The sequence below is a fragment of the Nannospalax galili genome, unplaced genomic scaffold (assembly GCF_000622305.1).
Source record: "Nannospalax galili isolate Female #2095 unplaced genomic scaffold, S.galili_v1.0 scaffold2895, whole genome shotgun sequence".
Lineage (NCBI taxonomy): Eukaryota > Metazoa > Chordata > Mammalia > Rodentia > Spalacidae > Nannospalax > Nannospalax galili.
Window position 1 is genome coordinate 723244 of NW_008336404.1, and position 19441 is coordinate 742684.

At 43.2% G+C, this 19441-nt stretch overlaps 1 pseudogene; it reads right to left on the reverse strand.

The window, feature by feature from the left end:
* The window catches only part of LOC103732567, a 17387-nt pseudogene extending 3183 nt beyond the window's left edge, over nt 1-14204 (reverse strand).
* Nucleotides 14205-19441: the final 5237 nt, after the last annotated feature.

Consider the following 19441-nt stretch of genomic DNA (forward strand, 5'->3'; position numbering starts at 1 on the left):
CAGGGTCTCCCTGTGGCCCCAGCTGGCCTGGAACTCACTATGTAGACCAGGCTGGCCTCGAACTCACAGAGATGCACCCGCCTCTGCCTGCATGTAGGTAAATGTACCCTAGCTGCCATGTAGGTGCTGGGAATCGAACCTGGGTCCACTGCAAGAGCAGTCAGTGCTCTTAACCGCTGAGCCATCTCTCCAGCCCCAGATTTTTCTTTTTAAAAAGATTTTTTAAAAGTTATACGTGGCTAACGCCTGTTCCAGGGAATCCAACAGCCTCTTCTGTCTTCCTCTCAAGCACTGCACGACACAGGTGCACTTACCTACCTGCAGGCAATATACGCATACACATAAAATTAAAATAAATATTTTAAAAATGATACATGGCATGTGTTTTCATTTCTCCTGGGCACATACCCAGGGGTGCAACTCCCAGACTTGGTTACATGGTAACTCTATGCTTAATCATTTGAGAAATGTCAGGCTGTTTTCCAGAGCAACTGAATCATTCATTGTACAGTCCCATTAGCAGTGCACAAGGCTTCGCATTTCCCCATAGCCTTTGCCAGTGCTTGTTGGGACATGATTTTTTTATTTATGTGTATGTGTGTGTCTGTGTGAGTGCATGGGCACATGTGTGTGCATGGGTGCCCAAAGAGGCCAGAAGAAGGGGTCCAGATCCCTTGAAGCTGGAGATACAGGCATTTGTGAGTCACCCAATGTGGGTGCTGGGATCTGAATTCTGATCTTTATGATAGAGCAGCAAGTGCTCTTAACCACTGAGACATCTCTCTAGCACCAGGACATAACTTTTTATAAATGTTCCATGAACTCAAGAAGAGTACATGTTCTCTGTCGATTGGGTACACTACCTAACACCTCTCTATTAGGGAAAGGACTCATCATGCTATTCAAATCTTTTCTTTTTTAAATTTAAATTTTTATTTTATTTTATTTATTTAGTTTAGTTTATCTTAGCTTAATTTAGTTTTGTCTTTTTGAGAAAGGGTCTCCTTGTAACCCCATCTGGTCTGGAACTTGTTGTGTAGACCAGGCTGGCCTTGATCTCATAGAGATCATCCTGCCTCTGCCTTCCAAGTGCTGGGATTAAAGGCATGTGCCAGCACACCCAGGTTTTTGGGGGGGTTGGGGGCATTTATTTTTTATTTATTTATTTACATGTGTATACATGTGTATATATGTGGGCACGTATGCTATGGTGTGCATGTCAGAGGATAACTTTTAGAAGTTGATTCTCTCCTACCATGTGAGTACTCAAGTCATCAGGCTTTGTGGCAAACACCTTTACCCTCTGAGTCATCTCATTGGCCCCTGTTCAAATTTTTTTGAACTTTGCTTCATTTGTTGTTGACTTGACCTATTGGGAAAGATGTATTGAAATGCCCCAAAAGGTGAATTTATCAATTTATCTATGTAGTTCCATTAATGTTGGTTTTGCACATTTGTGCTTTATTTATTTATTTATTTATTTATTTATTTATTTATTTATTTATTTATTTATTGAGATAGGGTCTCCCTTTAGCCCCAGCTGTCCTGGAACTCACTATGTAGACCAGGCTGGCCTTGAACTCACAGAGATCCGCCTGCCTCTGCCTCCCAAGTGCTGGGATTACAGGCGTGTGCCACCACGCCCGGCTATGTGCTATATTTTTTTAAGTTTGTTTTAGTTTTATATGTGTGTGCATGTATGTACTGGTGCCTGCATGCCACAGAGTGCATGTAGATGTCAGAAGATAACTTGCAGTAATCAGTTCTCTCCTTCTACCATACGGGTTCCAGTGACTGAACCCAGGTTATCAGGTTTGGTGGCAAGTGCCTTTAACCACTGATTCATCTTGCCCACTCGTTTGTACCATCTTATTCGAAGCATCCATGTCTAGAATGCTTATATATTCTTAGAGAATTAGAGCCTTTATTTTATTTTTATATTTTGGTGGTATGAGGCAAGTACTCTAACACTGAGGTGTGTACACTGCCAGGAAACCCTTCACCACTCCATTTACTTTTCATCTTCTTCATCCCTAGTGATCTTTACCTGTTTTGGTTTGGTTTGGTTTGGTTTGGGGGTTTTTGCCATTCATTTATTATTTTATTTATTTATTTAATTAATTGTGCTGGGATTAAAGGCATGCACCACCACACCTGGTTTTACTTTATAATATATATTTTTCCTGTGTCATCATTTCTTTTTAAAAATTTTTATTGAGCTTTTGTAATTTCGTATAACAGTTCTTTTTAAAAAAAAAATTTTATTGGCCCAGTGTGGTGGTGCATGCTTTTAATCCCAGCACTTGGGAGGCAGAGGCAGGAGGATCTCTGTGAGTTCAAGGCCAGAGTCGAAGCCAGCCTGGTCTACATAGTGAGTTCCAGGACAGCGGGGCCTACAGGAAGACCCCATCTCAAAAAGACCAAAATATATTTTTTTTATTTATTGTTTTTATGTGTATGCGTGTATTGCCTGCATGTAGGTAAGTGCACCCATCATGCAATGCCCTCGGAGGTCAGAAGAGGCTGTCAGATCCCCTGGAACTGCAGTTACAGACAGTTGTTAGCTGCCCTGTGGGTGCTGGGATTCGAACCCGGGTCTTCTGCAAGAACAACCAGTGGTTTTGTGGGGTTTTGTTTTGTTTTTTTTTGTCTTCTTTTGAGGCAGGGTCTCCCTGTAGCCCCAGCTGTCCTGGAACTCAATATGTAGACCAGGCTGGCCTCAAACTCACAAAGATCTGCCTGCCTCTGCCTCCCAAATGCTGGGATTAAAGGTGTGTGCCACCACACCCGGCTACAACCAGTGTTCTTAACCGATGAGCCAACTCTCCAGCCCCAAGAACATTCAGTGTTCTTAACCACTGAGCCATCTCTCCAGCCCTGGTACAACAGTTCTTAATCAAATTTAGACCCCCTCCCGCATCCATGCCCCTCATCCTCCCACCAGCCCTCATGAATTCCACCATACACATTAAGTCCCATCCAGTCAAGCATTAGTACCCAGATGTCCTTCAGTGTAAATTCGTTCACCAGAGTCTAGTCAGTCCATCTAGAGATCATATGTAAGGTGTACTCTCTTCATCCACCATCAATTAGGCTCCAATAGTTCTCAGTCTAGGGCCAACCGGCCATCCATTTCTCTCCTCCCCTCTGGGCCCTGGTTTAATTGAGTTGGCATGGGTCCTGTTTGCACACGTTCACATGTATTTGCAAACTTTATATTTTTTGAGTCAGGGTCTCACAGTGTAGCCCAGGCTTGCACCAAATCCTCCTTCCTTAGCCTTATGAGTATTGGACTACAGGTATACTCTACCACACCCAGCCTTCCTCCTCCTGTTCTTTTTTTAAATTTTTTATATTTATTTATTTTTAATTTATTTTGTGGATAAGGGCAGGCACACACACAGGTATGTGTGTGAAGGTTAGAAGAGTCAGTTCTTGCTTAAGTCATTTCTCTCTTTCCACCATATGACTCCTCGGGGATCAAACTCAGGTCGTCAGGCTTGGCAGCAAGTACTTTTATGTATTGAGCCTTCTCACTGGCCCTACTCTCTATTTTCAAAATACAAATTTGAGGGGGATGGAGAGATGGTTCAGCGGTTAAGAGCATTGACTGCTCTTGCAGAGGACCTGGGTTTGCTTTCCAGCACCCACATGGCAGCTAACAACTGTCTGTAACCCCAGGTCCAGGGGATCTGATGCCCCCTTCTGACCTCCACAGGCATTGTATGACACAGGTGCACTTATATGCATGCGCGCAATACACTCACACACATAAAATAAAATATAAATTAAAAAATACAAATTTGAGCACTTCTACTTCTTGGATAACACGTTTTTTCTCTTTTCCATCATTTTATTCTTTCTTCCTTTCTAAAGACTTTCTTACTCTCATTCAACCAACTCCCATCCCCAACAATATTTATTTGGAATCCGCAGAGCACAGAAGATTCCGTAGGGAATGAGTGCATCATGGTGAACAACGGCTGTGTTCAAGAAGGTAGAAGCCAGGGGAAGTCAACAGTCTATAAGCCACGTGGCTACAAAGTTCCCTGGTCCTAGAGACCTGTAGCCCCAGCTGGCCTGGACCTTGCTATGTAGACCATGCTGGCCTTGATCTCACAGAGATCTGCCTAACTCTGCTTCCCGAGTGCTGGCCAGTTGAGAGAGTCTTGACTGAATTGCTGAAACCTTGAAGAATGTTAAAGATAAACTTTGTTCCAGAAACCTGTGCATACCTGTAGGGAGAAACTTCTTTGTACTTATCTCCTGAGGCGGTAGGAGCCCTCTCTCTTCCTGACTTCTCAACTGGAGTTTTCACCTTGCTACCATCTACTTTCCTACCTACCAGGGAAAATGAAAGTTCCGCCAGAGTAGAAGATACAGAGCTTAAGGCTCTATTATTAACCTTTGAGAAGCCCCAGCACAGGACCCGTGTAGGTGCTTAATAAGCATTTCTCTAACAAAAAGAAGGCACCTGGCATGAGCTTGTTACTATCTTCCAGACCTGGAGATTCTACATACCTGAAGGATTGTCCCAAGTTTCTCCAGATGACTGGAGAAGCTGGGAGGCATCATGTCCTGTGGCTAGCCAACCAGGAACTAGCCAAGTCAGGGCCCATGGTGAGGCCTGGGGCTCTATGAAGGTAGAGTTGCTGTGATCCAGCCTTCTGCTCCCAGGAGTCACTGCTGTCTCCTAGTCACTGCTGTCTCCTAGCAAAAGGCCCTGGAGTTGGCAAAGGTCTACAGGAGTCAGGCAGGGTTCTGCACACATGTAATCCCAACATTCTGGAGGCTGAGGCAGGAGGCTCACAGGTTCTAAGGTAGCCTGGGCTACAGAGCCAGGATGTAATTCAGTGGTAGAGTGTGTACCTGATATATGGAGGTCCTGGACTCCATCTCCAACATAAGCCACTGGAGCTGAATATGTTGGAACACACATGACCGGGGGTCGGGGCGGGGGGCTCAATCTAAGTGACTATTTGCTTCTGACAAGGTCTCATACTGCTGTCCAGGAGAGCCTGAACTCACTATATAGACCAGGCTGGCCACCAACTTCTGTCGATCTTCCTGTTCCAGCCTCCAAGTGTTGGAATTACAGGCATGAGCCACAACTCCTAGTTTAAATCTTAGTAATTGATTCAACGATTTCATTCAAACATGCCATTTATAATGTTCTTTATGGCCTCCTGCACAATAGGCAAGTGCTCTACCACTGAGCTGTAGCCCAAACCCTCATCGTAGCTAATATTTCTGCTTGGCTCTTTTAGTTATTTTTATGACATTTAAATTTAGTGGGTGCGTGTGTGCGTGCGTGTGTGCGTGCGTGCGTGTGTGCGTGCGTGTGTGCGTGCGTGTGTGTGTGTGTGTGTGTGTGTTCAGTGTGTGCATGTGCTCCCACAAACAAACACATGCAATTTTTGTAAGTCAGTTCTCTCCTACCCCCATATGGGTCCTGGGAAGCAAACATGGATCATTAGGATTGAAGGCAAATGCCTTTACCTTGAGCCATGTTGCCGGTCTCTGGTTGGCTCTTTTAAAATTATTTCTTGCTTGCTTTTCATATTGGTAATACATTTTCTCATTTTCTTAGTATACTTTTAATCCTATTTTAAGTGTCATCACCCTGTACCAATAGGAACTGGCCCCAGACCCTCATATTCTAGGCAAGCATTCTGCCACTGGGCTCTATCCACGTATAGGCTGGGCACTTTGTTTTCAAGATCTTGGTTGCTGATAACATGAGTAAATCAGATTTTTGTTTTCACTTTGAAAAGTTACAATCATCTGATGTCCTCTTAGTTTGTCAGCTCTTCCCCTGGGAATTTTGGTGCACTGCCTGGAAATGCTTCTTTGGGGAAGGGGAGGAATGGCAGACAGGCCAGCCCATTCTCACCCAGAGCCCATTTCTCTATAGCCACAGTTGGGGCTTGCAGTGGGTGGGGTGACATCCAGATGCTGATTAGGTGTCACAGCGGTCCACTGAGATCACATGACTCCTGTGAAACCCTAGACCACAAACCTGGGGCATGGCACCCAGATTTTGGTACTGGACAGTCAGGGAAATGACTGAACCAAGGCAATGATGGGTATGATTCAAAGACAGAAATTCACCACCTTCTGTGCCAGGTGTGGTGACACACAATTGTAATCTCAGTGGAGGCAAAGAGCACAAGTTTGAGGTCAGCCTGATGTACACAGAGAGTTCCAGGTCAGCTGGAGCTACATAGTGAGACCCTGCCTCAAAATTTTTTTAAACGACAATTTAAAAAATTAGCTCAGCATAGTGGTGCACACCTTTAGTCCCAGCACTTGGGAGGCAGAGGCAGGCGGATCTCTGTGAGTTCAAGGCCACGCTGGTCTACATAGTGAGTTCCAGGACAGCCGGAGCTACAGGGAGACCCTGTCTCAAAAAGACCAAAAAAAAAAAAAATATATGTAACTGTATTAACTCAACCGTGAACCTAAAAATTTATAGCCAATACTGAAAGAGATGCATCTTTGCTCTGGAAATTGTTATTGAATATGTCGCTGTAATGAAACGCTTCTAATCATGTGGTTATTATATAAATAATTTTTAAAAATAAAATTAAAATAATTTTAAAAATTAAACTCTTTTTTTCAATTTACGCTTTCCTAGTCCTGTAGGCCACCCTGCGTGCATAGGACATACACGCACAGCCACCAGTTACAAACAGCCTTCCCTTTGATTTGGTTCTTTATCTTCTTTTTTTTTTTTTTGGTCTTTTTGGGACTGGGCCTCCCTGTAGCCCCAGCTGGCCTGGTAGACCAGGCTATGAGATCAAGGCTTTGCCTCCCAAGCAAGCCCTGACACTAAAGGCATGCACCATCACACCTGACTGGTTCTTTATCTTCTGAATCTGCTTCAGCTAGAATTTCTCCAGGAAGTGACTCTGGAGACCAGGCCACAGCCAGGCCATGCAACCACTTTTGTAGGGAGTGTAGCTATATGCTTACTCCTGATTCCAAACTCAGAGACAGGTAAGCTCCTTTAAAATAAAAAAAATCAAACATCAGTGCCAGGAGTGGTGGCCCACACCTTTAATCCCAGCACTTGGGAGGCAGAGGCAGGCAGATCTTTTTTAGTTCAAGGCCAGCTTGGTTTACATAGTGAGTTTCAGGACAGCTGGGGCTACAGGGAGACCCTGTCTCAAAAAGACAAGAATAAATAAATTAATTAACTAATTAATTAAATGAGCTGGGCATGGTGGCACACACCTTTAGTCCCAGCACTTGGGAGGTGGAGGCAGGCAGATCTCTGTGGGTTTGAGGCTAGCCTGGTTTACATAGTGTGTTCCAGGACAGCTGGGGCTACAGGGAGACCCCGTCTTAAAAAGACCAAAAAAAACTTAGACATAGGCTATGGGTAGGGCTAGGTGTGAAAAATCAATAAATAAGCCTAGTATACCACATTTTCCAGGAATATCCCAATCATAAACACAAGAGAGTTTTATATGCACACAAACATATACACAAATGTTCATAGTGATATTATTCAGAGTAGTCAAAAAGTGGAAACAACCCTACTATTCACTAATTATGAATGAATAAAATATAGTTTATCTATATAGTGAAATTTTATGTAACTATAAAAATGAATGAAATAGATTTAACACGGTGGTGTATACCTATAATTCCAGCACTCAGAAGACAGAGATGTGAGGATTACTTCTAGTTTGAGGCCAGCCAGGGTATTCAGAGTAGTCAAAAAGTGGAAACAACCCTACTATTCACTAATTATGAATGAATAAAACATAGTTTATCTATATAGTGAAATTTTATGTAACTATAAAAATGAATGAAATAGATTTAACACGGTGGTGTATACCTATAATTCCAGCACTCAGAAGACAGAGATGTGAGGATTACTTCTAGTTTGAGGCCAGCCAGGGCTACAATAATGAGTTTTAGGCCATTCTGAACTGCAATGTGAGACTGTCTCAAAAAAAAAAGAAAAAAAAAAGCCAGGTATGATAGCATATGCATTTAATACCCAGCACTCAGGAGGCAAAGGCAGGTGGATCACTGTGAGATCAAAGCCAGCCTGGTCTACATAAGGAGTTCCAAGATAGTCAGGACTACTACATAGTGAGACTCTGTCTTTAAAAAAAAAAAAACGAAAAAACAGGGGCTAGAGAGATGGCTCAGCAGTTAAGAGCACTGGCTGCTCCTGTAAAGGAACAGAGAAGTTGAGTTCCCAGCACCCACATGGCAGCTAACAATCATCCATAACTACAGTCCAGGGGATCTGACAATACAAAAGGCTCAGTTTCTTTTTTAATTATGTTTTTAATTACATTTTATTTATTTGCCAGTATGGTGGCACACACCTTTAATTCCAGCACTTGGGAGGCAGAGGCAAGTGGATCTCTGTGAATTCTAGGCCAGCCTGGTCTACATAGCAAGATCCAGGCCAGCTGGGGCTACAGGGAGACCTTGTCTCAAAAAAGACAAAATATAAAATAAAATAAGTAAAATAAACCTGGATGTGGTAGCTCATGCCTTTAGTTCCATCACTTGGGAGGCAGAGGCAGGCAGATCTCTGGGAGTTCAAGGCCAACTTGGTCTATATAGCAAGGCCCAGGCCAGCCAGGGCTACATAGTGAGACCCTATAATACACACACACACACACACACACACACACACACACACACGCACGCACGCACGCACACACACGCACACACATCATTTATACATATATATGTGTACACATATCTATATACATTATATTGCTATATATGTCAAGAATTTATAAGTTTCTTGGGCTGGAGAGATGACTCAGTGTTTAAGAGCACTGGCTATTCTTGCAGAGGACCTGGGTTTGATTTCCAGCACCCACACGGCAGCCGACAACCATCCATAACTCCAGTTCCAGGGCCTCCTTCTGACCTCCTCAGGTATTGCACAACACATGTGCACTTACACATATGGAAGCAATACACTCATACACATAAAAAAAATTTTTTTTATTTAAAAAAGAATTTGCTGGGTGTGGTGGCACATGCCTTTAATCCCAGCACATAAAATAATATGAAATAAAATAATAAAATATTTTTTTAAATATTTTTTATTTATTTTTATTTTATGTGCATGAGCGTTATGCCGGCATGTGTTTAAGTACACTCATGTTGTGCAGTCCCTGAAGAGGTCAGAAGGTGTTGGATTCCCCTGGAACTGGAGTTATGGAGGGTGTGGTGGCACATGCCTTTAATCCCAGCACATAAAATAATATGAAATAAAATAATAAAATATTTTTTTAAATATTTTTTATTTATTTTTATTTTATGTGCATGAGCGTTATGCCGGCATGTGTTTAAGTACACTCATGTTGTGCAGTCCCTGAAGAGGTCAGAAGGTGTTGGATTCCCCTGGAACTGGAGTTATGGAGTTATGGATGGTTGTTAGCCTCCATGTTAGCCTCTGGGAATCAAATCCAAGTCCTCTGTAAGAGCAGTCAGTGCTCCTAATCTCTAAGCCATCTCTCCAGTCCTGAGAACTTATAAGTTTCTTAATAGTTTATAGGAACAGAACACTTGTAGGTAAAAAAAAATCACCATATCCTGGCTGTTTCATATCTGAGAGGGACTGACTGTGTTTTGTCTACACTGCAAGGTCTTTGGAGATAGAGAGCATTCCACCAGCACTAGAAAGAGAACAACTGTAAAGACCTGTAGTGTCTATCCCATACTCCTAAACAGGAGCAAAGTGAAATACATATCAACCTAACCTAAATCTAATTCCAAAATACACACATATATATCCATGTGGAACTGAGGTAACTGTTGTTGAAATATGAGATTTATGATTCAGATTTTGGTGATAGGATGTCTAGACTCATCCAAGAAAGTTGATGAGTATGATAATGGGAAATTCTCTCTATTTGGCAGGCATCATAGTACAGTTTGATACATAGTACTGTTTGTTATGGCAGAACATTTACACAGAATATAAATATTGGTACAACATTCTCACACATTGTTTAGGGGAATGAACAAGATTAACTTAAAATTGTAGATGCAGGGGTTGGGGAGATAGCTCAGTAGGCAGGAGAGCTTACTGTATAACCATGAGGATGTGAGTTTGAATCCCCAGCACTCATATAAAAGCCAGGCAAGGCTGCAAACAGATGTAACCCCAGCACTTGGGGGCAAAATCAAACAGATCCTGGGAGCTTGCTGGTCAGCCATTCAGGCTGAAATGGAAAGCTTCATGTTCAGTGACAGACCCTCTATCTCAAAAAAATAAAGTGGAAGCTGGATGTGGTAGTGCACACCTTCAATCCCAGCACTCAGAAGGCAGAGGCAGGTGATCTCTGTGAGACAGAGGCCAACCTGGTCTACATAGCAAGTTCTAGGCCAGCTGTGGCTACAGGGAGATCTTGTCTCAAATAAATAGACAAATAAATACATAAATAAACACATAAATACATAAATAAATGTGGAGAGTGATAGAGGAAGACACCTCATGTCTTACTCTGGCCTCCATACACATACCCGTGAGGGCACACACACACACACACACACACACACACACACACAAGCACATCACATATATAAACATAAATAAAATAAAATAAAACAAAATAAAAGCCAGGCATGGTGGAGAAACATGCCTTTATCCCAGCACTTAGGAAGCAGAGGCAGGTGGATCTCTGTGATTTCAAGGCCAATGTGGTCTACATTGTGAGTTCCAGACCAGCTGGAGCTGCAGGGAGACCCTGTCTCAAAAAATAAAATAAAGCTGGGCATGGTGGTGCATGCTACAGTCACAGCACTTGGGATGCAGAAGCAGGCTGATCTCTGTGAGTTTGAGGCCAGCCTGGTCTACATAGTGAGTTCCAGGCCAGCTGGGCCTACAGGGAGACCCTGTTTCAAAAACACCAAAATAAAATAAAATAAAATAAAAATAAATAAACAAAATAAAATAAAATAAAATAAAATAAAATAAAATAAAATAAAATAAAATAAAATAAAATAAAATGGGCTGGAGAGATGGCTCAGCACTTAAAAGCTAGTACTTGCTCTTCCAGAGGACCTGAGTTCAGTTCCCAGCTCCCACATCAGTTCCTACAACTTCCTGTAGCTCTGGCTCCAGGGAATCAAACTTCCTTTTCCAGTCTCCAAGGGCACATATGTACACAGACCCATGCACAATACACACAGTAAAAATAAAACAATAAAATAAATGAAATCATGTTGAATAAAGAAATATTAGGCGGGGCTGGAGAGATGGCTCAGTGGTTAAAAGCACTTTCAGAGGACCTGGGTTCAGTCCCCGAACCTACATGGTGGCTAATAGCTGTCTATAATTCCAGTTCCAGGGATCTGATGCCCTCTTCTGGCCTTCACAGACACTGTATGAACATGGTGCACTTACATACACACAGGCAAAACATTCATACATATGAAATAAAAATAAATAAAATGAAATTTAAAAATGCTAGACACCACTCAATTATTTTATTTTGTGTTATGTTATTATGGTAATTATTGGTCTTAGGATCCCAGGTCCTTGACAAAGCTAGGCAAGTGATTTACCACTGAGATATACTTTCGGGCCCTTAGTTATTTTATTCATTTTATTTTATTGTTATTATTGTTGTTTGTTTTCTGAGACAGGATCTTGCTATGCAGCCTAAGCTGGGCTTGAACTAATGGCAACATTCTTGGCTAACACCACCATGTGCTGGGATTATAGGTCTGAGCCATCACTCCCGCTGGATTCAGTTATTTTAGACATAGTTCAGGAACAAGCTATCCAGGACACATAAGGATTTGTTGTTTTCCGAAATACCTCTCCTTTCCTTTCCTTTTATTTTATTTGGTCTTTTTGAGGCAGTGTCTCCCAGTAGCCCCAGCTGGCCTGGGACTCACCATGTAGACTAGGGCTGGCCTGGAACTCACAGAGATCCAGTGCTGGGATTAAAGGCTTGCACCACCATGCCCGACTCCTAAATACATTTCCAAATGTTTTGGTGGATTTTATTTTGCAGATAATTCAACTAGGGAAAGATTCTACATTCTCAGAAGACTACTACAAAAACTGAATCCAGATAAAAATAAATCAAGGGCTGGGCATGGTGGCACATGCCTTTAATCCCAGCACTGGGTGGGTGGAGGGGAGCAGAGGCAGGTGGATTTCTGTGAGTTCAAGACCGACCTGGTCTACATAGCAAGTTCCAGACCAGTTGGGGCTACAGGGAGACCCTGCCTCAAAAAGATGAATGAATGAATGAATCAAGGGCTCAGGGACATGACAATAAAAAGTAAAGAAACCATGAAAGATTGTAACAGAAGGTCTCTGGAAAGTAATTCTAGGGAAATGTCTTTCCTTTGTGTTCTTTTTTTTAATATTTTATTTATTAATTTTATTTTATGTGTATGCATGTATTGCCTGCATGTAGGTAAGTGCACCCGAGTCATGTAATGCCTGCAGAGGACAGAAGAGGCTGTTGGATTCCCCTGGAATTGGAGTTATGGACAGCTGTTAGCTGCCACGTGGGTGCTGGGATTCGAACCCTGGTCTTCTGCAAGAACGGTCAGTGTTCTTAACCGCTGAACCATCTCTCTAGCCCCTGCTTTGTGTTCTTTTGAGGTGGAGAGAGCAGCTGGGTGGTGGAGCGTAGTTAGCTTGCAGAAGGCCTTTGATGTGATCCTCAGCCCCAAAAGAATTCTAGGAATTATCTAGCAAAATTTCAGTTTAGACAAAATAATGAAATGCAGAAGTCCCTTGAACTCTTCTTTTTGTCGTTTTGTGAGACAGGATCTCACTATGTAGACCAAGCTGGTATGGAGCTCTCAGAGATCTGCTTCCCAAAAGATGGGATTAAAGACATGTGTCACCATACCAGCTTGTTTTGTTTTTGAGACAGGGACTCACATAGCCCAGGTTGATCTCAAATTCCCTACGTAGCTGAGGATGATTAACTCCTGATCCTCCTGCCTCTGTTTATGTGGTGCTGGGGATTGAATTCAAGGCTTTTGGTGTATTAGGCAAGCACTCTGTCAACTGAGCTACACCCACAGCCTGTCAAATGTAAATTCTCAAATGCTGAATTTTGAATATGAGTGCTAGGTATGTGATGGGACAGTCAAGGGTATGTCTTCATGTCCCTAAAACTCTAGCTACATCCCCAAGAATCAGAGCTATATACACAAAATCTAAAACTAGGAACTGTTGATAAATGAATTCAAGAATACAAATTAAATTGTAGCAAATTTCAACCTTCGTTTTGTGTTGGGTTTTGTTTTTATGAGGCAGAGTCTTATGTAGCCCAGGCTGGCCTCAAACTCATTATGTTGCACAGGATGACTTTGAACTTCCAATCCTCCTGCTTGTACCTCCCAAGTGTGGGAATGACAGTCCTGTACCACCATTCTCACCATATTTCAGTTCTTTTTTTTTTGGTCTTTTTGAGACAGGGTCTCCCTGTAGTTCCAGCTGTCCTGGAACTCACTATGTAGACCAGGCTGGCCTGAACTCACAGAGATCCACCTGCCTCTGCCTCCTGAGTGCTGAGATTAAAGGTGTGCGCCACCACGCCCAGCTCTTTTTTTTAAATTTCTTTCAAACACAGAACAATAAACACATTTATTACATGAGCTGTGGACTTTGATCTTCCTCAGATAGAACTTCAGCTCCCTGCCCTCTAGTACACCACCATCTGCTCTACCACACTGGCCCAGTCTTGATGCCATGGAGGCCAGCAGCTTGCCCTGCTGGAGCTGCTCCCCGACAACATTGCTGATTTTGGCTTTTTTTTTCCTCCTTTCGTCATATTTCTTTTGAATTTTCTTTGATTATTCTTTGTTTAATCAATCTCTTCCTCCTCAGGAATCAGCTTGGCTTCTTTCCTGAGGCCCAGGGACAGTGCACAGTGAGACTCATACCACTGTCAGTGCTGTGTACCATGTGGACCAGTTCATTACTGGATGCATCGTAGATGACATTAATGATCCTTATTTTGTGAATACAACACTCAAAGCCCCAGGAAAAGTTCCCACATCCAATCGCATGGCACTGTGCTTCTTACTGTCTCCTTGAACTCAGAAGGTGTCTGTGTGGTGGGACCAATCTCAGTATGGGCAGCAGGCCATCAAAGCTCATACTTCTGCTTCTTGTGGTCGGGCTTTGTTTTACCCCCAGCCTTGGAGCACTTACTCCAGTTGTCCCAAGAGATGCTCATTGCTTAGCACTGACTGGAAAGAGCTTTTTAAGTTTTTAAATTTTATTTTATGTGTATGAGTGTTTTGCCCACATGTGTGTAAGTGCACCCATGTGTGCAGTGCCCTCAGAAGCTGGAAGAGAGCATTGCATCCCCCAGAACTGGAGTTATGGAAGGTTCCTAGCCATTGTGTGGGTGCTAAGAACTGAACCCAGGTCCTCTGCAAGAGAAGCCAGTGCTCTTAACCACTGAGCAATCTTTCCAGACCCAAGTCTCTTTCTATTCTTTTTTTCCATTTTCTGTGGTGCTGGAGATTGAACTCGGGCCTTATGCATGTGGGACATGTATGCCACACTGTTCTGAAGGAGTGCTGGCTTCCTCTGAAACCTCATAAGCCACAGTCTCTACCGTCTGCACTTCTCAGCATTTTATCTTCCAAATTCCTTGTAGAATGGTCTATAAAGCCCTGTTTCCAACATTCACCAGCTTTTCAGCTCAAAGTTCCGAACTCACAAAATAGTTCAAAGACATTTAAAAGCCTCCAGGTCAAGCTTATTGTAGCAGTAGCCCACTTTTTCCGATACCAATTTCTGTATTAGTGACTTTTCTGCCTCTGTGATAAAATACCCTGACAAAAGCAACTGTTATGTGACACTATTCTTCAAAAGACATGAAAAAAATCTACTCACCCTAGATAGGGAATCAGCAACAGACCAAAGTAATCATATTACCAAAGTCCAACTTGGTGAACAAATGAGGGCTTTCTATTCTAGTTTTTTGGGGTGCTTGTTTGGTCATTTTAGGGGTGGTTATATTTTATTTATTATTTTATGTGTATGTGTGCATTGCCTGCCTTTAGGTAAGTGCACCTGTATCACGCAATGCCCACAGAGGACAGAAGAGACTGTCGGATCCCCTGGAACTGGAGTTAGGACAGTTGGTAGCTGCCATGTGAGTGCTGGGATTCGAACCTGGGTCTTCTGCAAGCATAACCGGTGTTCTTAACCGCTGAGCCATCTCTCCAGCCCCAGGTTTTAAAAAAAAAAAAAAAAAACTTTATATATTATTTTGTGGAGTGTATGAGTATATTGCCTGTGTGTATGTGAGTGCACCTGAGTCAAAGAGTGCCCATGGAGATCAGAAAAGGCTGTGAGATCCCCTGGGACTGGAGTTACTGAAGGGTTTCAGCTACCATAGGATGCTGAGAATCAAACCCAGGTCCTCTGCAAGAGCAGCCAATGCTCTAAACCACTGAGTTATCTCTTCACCCCTGCTTTAGTCTTTTAAGACAGGGTCTCCCTGTAGCACCAGCTGGCCTGGAGCTCACTATGTAGATCAGACTGGACTCCATCTCACAGAGACCTGCCTGCCTCTGCCTCTTGAGTGCTGGGATTTAAGATTGGCTTAAAACATGCTCAGGTTGAAACAATGAGTCTTACTGGGATTACTTAGAGGAGTCTGGGTAACGGGTTACTTACAGGAGCAGAAATGACTTAGATAGCTGCAGCACCAAAAGCTCACCCCAGCATGGGCTCATGAAAGCTGAAACCCAGGAACCTGGAGTGCACTACACAACTTCCAGACAGCTTACCAGCTTGGAGACTGTCTTTTCCAAGCAGTTCAGCTTGGTAAAAGCCTCTTCCAGACAGCTCAGCTGGTATCTGCCTCTTCCAGGTGGTTCAGCTTATTTGAGAGGGTCTCTCAGCTGTCCTTAGTGCTTATATATGCTTGAGGAAGAAGGATTCTAAAGAATCTGGTGGTGATTTCAGAGACTTGCTGAAGCTATTGGGTTGTTTACTTTCTGAGCTTTGGGAGCTTCCATGCAACATGGAATGTTTCACCTCCCTCTAGAACATCCTGAGTTTTAACAAGCTTCCTTTCAGGACAGAAACTTTTATAGCAGAGGAAGAAAGGGTTATATGGTCTATCATGGTGAGGAAGGCACGGCAGCTGGAGCAAGAAGCTAGCTGATCACATTTCGATCACCATGGAAGCAGGCAGAGAGAAACAGGAGAATCCTGCCCGCAGTGACATATTTCCTCCAGCAAGGCTCTACCTCCCAAAGGTTCCATAACTTCTCTAAACAGCACCACCAGCTGGGGACCAAGTATTCAAACACATGAGCCTATGGGGGACACTTCTTATTGAAACCACCATACATGAGTATGTGTACACATGTGGTGCACTTACATACATGTAGGCAAAACACTCATACACGTAAAATAAAAAATAAAATATTTTTAAAAATAGTAGAGTTTATTCTTCCTTTTTAATCTTTTTTTCCTCAGAGAGAGTTTGTGTGTGTGTGTGTGTGTGTGTGTGTGTGTGTGTGTGTGTGGTGTCTCATTATGTGGCATTCTAAATTCTCTATCCCAGACTGGTCTCCAGTTTTCAAATAATCCTCCTGCCTCAGTCTCTCCAGGGCTGGAATTATAGACCTGTGGTACTGTGCCTGGCTAATTCTTTTTTAAAAAAAAACAAAAAACATCAAAAAAAATGGGCATGGTGGCACATGCCTTTAATCCCAGCAGAGGGAGGTAGACCTCTATGTGTTCGAGGACAGCCTGGTCTATACAGCAAGTTCCAGGCCAGCTGGGGCTATAGGAAGACCCCTTCTCTAAAAGACCAAAAAATAAATAAGTAAATAAATAAATGTGTCTTACTATATAGCCCCACTGGCCTGGAATTGTCTATGTAGACCAGGCTGGCCTCCAACTCATGGGGAGATCCACTTTTTAAGCCTACTGAGTACTTAAAAGTGTGTACTACCACACCCAGCTTAATTCTTTTTCCTTCTTTTTTTTTAAGAATCAAAGCCAAGGCTTAGGGTATGTATATTAGGCAAGCACTCTACCACTAGACTACATCCTCTTTTATCATGTTTTATTTTGAGACAGAGTCTTGCTAAATTCTCCAAGCTAGCCTTGAGTTTACAATCCTCCTGCCTCAGATCTGGTATTACAGGTTTGACCACCAGACACAACTCAATTTTGATGCTTTTAACTATGAAACAAATACAATAGGAGACCATTGTTTTAGACTGGCCCCAATAGACCAGATGAAACCAAAATGGAGTGACTCAAGCTTCATGCTGCAAATAACACAGAAACTTTTGAGAAGCAGATAGTTTCCAAAATAGTCTACTTGGCCCTATAAAAACAGGAGCTTCCAACCCACCTGAGTCAGCAGAATAAGGAAGTCCCCGGTTTAACCATTATCGAAAATAGCAAACTAACAGTAACTAATCAGCATTTTATTGTTTTGTTTCTTTGTTCCCACCTTACAAAACCCATTGTTTGTCTAGTGTATGCTCTCATTCCAGTTTGTAGAATAAGAGTCAATTCAATCTATAACTAAGTTTGTTGTATGCCCTTCGACATAACCAGAGATCCTCAGCCAACGTTCCGTCTAGATCCCTAAGCACAGGTCAGGAAAGCCCAGCCTGGGCTCAGGCGCCTCTGTACCCTGACCAATCTCAGGGCTTCACTCTTGGCTCTCCACTTCCCCTTCGAGTGCCTTCTCCTGTGCCTCTGATTGTGTCATTCTCCTTGACCCCCAAGGCTTAGAGTCTCAGTCTCCAGATTAAAACTATTCTCTCCCCTCAGTCCACTTGCCCTCCTTCTCCTTGTAGGCGCAATCTTTATAACAGGTCACACCCATCATTCCCACTGGGCCTCTGGAGTAGGGTGAGGCTCTGCTCCCTCCCTCCATGTTTAGCAGAAGATTTATGATAACCCCCAAGGGCAAGAACGTCTCTCAGGAGAGGAAACTAGGCCCTGGTCTCAAGAACTTCTTGGATTCACGTGCCTGTTCTAAAGGCACCGACCAGGGTTGGGGAACAGCACAGGGCAGAGTGCTGGCCTAACATGTGAGGTTCTAGGATCCATCCTCAATTTTAAAAGCATAGGGGATAGCTGGAGAAATGACTCAGTGCTTAAGAACACTGGCTGCTCTTCTAGCGTAGGCAGGTTCAATTCCCAGCACCCACATGGCAGCTAACATTGATCTATATAACTCCAGTTCCAGGGGAATCCAACACCCTTTTCTGGCCTCCTCCGACATTGCATGCATGTGGTAAAACATTCATACTCGCATTCAGGCAAACATTCATACACATAAAATAGAAATAAGTAAAATCTAAGAAAAAGAGCAATACACAGGCGTACAAGTGTACAGGGCACGTAGGCAAAGGTGCCAACCAAAGCTGGGCAGGTGGCTCAAGCCTGCACTCCCAGCACTAGAGAGCAGCACTAGAGAGGCAGGAAGATTGATGTGACTTTGAGGTCAGCCTGGGCTGCAAAGTGAGAACCTGTTTCAAAGAAACAAAAAACAGAAACCCAAAGCTCCAGACTAAAGAACAGAAGTTACTCTCTTGAAGGCACAACAAGCATGCGGCGCTCTCCAGGCTGGCTTTGTGTGAGTGCACCTTGCTTTTCTTATGCTTTCTTTCCACTGGGCACCTTTCCTCCAGCATATACAGACTCCACACACACAAAAACTAGGAACAAATCACTGTCCAAAATGGCTCAGAAGAAAGAATGGGATAGGCTGGGGATTGAAGAGAGGAGGAGGAACAGCTTGTGCCCACCCTGACAGAGGAGCCCAGGAACTCCTAGTGCCCTAGAACTAAAGCCTCTGTGTAAGAATGAGCCCATCTGTGGCCAAGTGTCTTCTGTATGATTTACCGTAGCTGCAATCAGGTCCTCAGTTTATGGGTTTTTTCTTCTTCTATTTTTGTTTCTTGTTTTGAGATAGGGTCTCACTATCTATCTAGTCCAGGCTGGCTGGCGTGGAACTGTGGAACTTGCTATGTAGACCAGGCTGGCTCAAACTCAGAGATCTGCTTATCTCTGCCTCTTGAGTGCTGGGATTACAGCTGTGCACTCCTTTTGTTTGTTTGTTTTTTGTTTTCTTTTTTTTTTTTTTGAGACTGGGTCTCCCTGTACCCTCGGCTGGCCTAGAGCTCACTATGTAGACCAGGCTGGCCTCAAACTCACAGAGATCTGCTTGCCTCTGCCTCCCAAGTGCTGGGACTACAGGTGTGTGTCACCACGCCCAACTTTTATTATATTCTTATATTTTTAAAGTGTATCTTTAGCCGAGTGTGGTACATGCCTTAATTCTAGCATCTGGGAGGTAAAGGCCAGAAAATCAGGAATTCAAGGTTAGCCTTTGCTGCATAGCAAGTTGGAGACCCTGTCTTTAAATACAAAGTGCTGGGTATGGTGGTGCACGCCTTTAATTCCAGGGCTGGGAGG